Source organism: Mus caroli, unplaced genomic scaffold (genome assembly GCF_978045245.1).
Source record: "Mus caroli unplaced genomic scaffold, Mus_caroli_1 scaffold_22, whole genome shotgun sequence".
Lineage (NCBI taxonomy): Eukaryota > Metazoa > Chordata > Mammalia > Rodentia > Muridae > Mus > Mus caroli.
In genome coordinates, this window is record NW_028227277.1 from 6,674,706 (window position 1) to 6,676,946 (window position 2,241).

Consider the following 2,241-nt stretch of genomic DNA (forward strand, 5'->3'; position numbering starts at 1 on the left):
TGAGCCATCTCTCCCATCACAATGCAAAAAATAACAAGGATGTATCAGGTAGAAAAATTATGTATAATGGATATAAGGGCTTAACAATAATTGTATAAGAGTTCAATAATCACAACAAAAAGTAAAACATCTTAGTCTAGACATATATATACAAGATGCCAAGTAACTTTCAACAAAACACAAAAAACACAATTCAATGAAGGAAGGCTAGAAATTTCAATAAATGATGCGGCGCCAATTGGAAATGGGGATGAGTGTTCTTGGTTTTGAACTTGACTACATCTAGAATTAACTAAAACCCAACTGACTGGGCAAGACTGTAAGGGAATTTCTTCTTTATAATTTGAAATGGTAAGATCCACTTTGAATCTGTATTTTTCAAATGGGAAAAGTCACCTTCAACCTGGCACACAGCTATATAAAAGTTCTGCAGCCTATATAAAAGACATGGAAAAAGAAAGTTATTTTGTTGTTGTTGTTTGTTTTTTTTTTTTTTCTGGTTTTTTTTTGTTTGTTTGTTTTGATTTTTTTTTTTTTTTTTTTTTTTTTTTGCCTGTTTGCCCTCATTGGCAAGTCCATTCCTTCCCTGGTATTACAGGCCATTTTTCAGAATTACAGAAGACACTGAACATGACCTGAGACATCCAGCCTCATTGACTGAACAACTATTAGATTCTTTGAACATAGGTTGGTAGAAAGCAATTGTTGATTCACATCATGTAACTTTAAAGTATATTTAAAGTATATGTAAAGTATATTATATAACAAAATATTACAAATGGTAGAAAATATTACATACCTCTAAAATGCTCAGCATCCTTAATCATCTGAGAAATGCAAATCAAAACAAGCCTGAGATTCCATATCACACCAGTCAGAATGGCTAAGATTAAAAATTCAGGTGACAGCAGATGCTGGCAAGGATGTGGAAAATCTGGAAAGAACTCATATACACCTCAACAGAGGAATGGATACAAACAATGTGCTACATTTACACAATGGAGTACTCAGCGATTAAAAAGAATTAATTTACGAAATTCCTAGGTAAATGGTTGGACCTGGAGGGCATCATCCTGAGTCAGGTAACCCAATCGCAAAAGAACTCACACAACATGTACTCACTGATAAGTGGATATTAGCCCAGAAACTTAGTATACCCCAGATATAAGAGACAATTTGTACAACACATGAAACTGAAGAAGAAGGAACACCAAAGTGTGGACACTTTGTCCCTTCTTAGAATTGGGAACAATCACCCATGGAAGGAGTTACAGAGACAAGGTTTGGAGCTGAGACAAAAGGATGGACCATCTAAAGAGTGCCATATCGAGAGATCCATCCCATAATTAGCCTCCAAACGATGACACCATTGCATACACTAGCAAGTGTTTGCTGAAATGACCCTGATATAGCTGTCTCTTTTGACACTAGGACGAGACCTAGCAAACACATAAGTGGATGCTCACAGTCAAAAATTGAATGGATTACAGGGCCCCCAGTGGAGGAGCTATAGAAAGTATCCAAGTTGCTAAAGAGATCTGCAACCATGTAGGTGCAACAACATTATAAACTAACCAGTACCCCGGAGTTCTTACTCTAGCAGCATATGTATCAAAAGATGACCTAGAAGGCCGTCCTTGGAAAGAGAAGCCCATTGGACAAACACATTTTATATGTCCTAGTACAGGGGATGCCAGGGCCAAAAAGTGGGAATGGGAGGGTAGGGGAGTGGGGCAGAGGGCATGGGGGACTTTTGGGATAGCATTGGAATTGGAATTGAGGAAAATATGTAATAATAAAAAAAATAAAACAAAACTGCCAGTTGAGTTTGAGCATCTATTTAATATCATCTCAAGAGAACTCTACAGAGGAAAATTAAAAATTAAAAATAAATAAATAAATAAATAAATAAATAAATAAATAAATAAATAAATAATATATAATATATACATAATAGTTTTATAAAATCATGCATATATATATATATATATATATATATATATATATATATATATATTTATTTTTTTTTTATAATCAAACTCAGGGGTGAGATCAACCAAGTGGAAACAAGAAGAACTATTCAAAGAATCAACCAATCAAGGAGCTGGTTCTTTGAGAAAATCAACAAGATAGATAAACCCTTAACCAGACTCACTAGAGGGCATAGGGAAATTATGCTAATTAACAGAATCAGAAATGAAAAGGGAGACATAACAACAGACCCTGAAGAAACCCAAAACA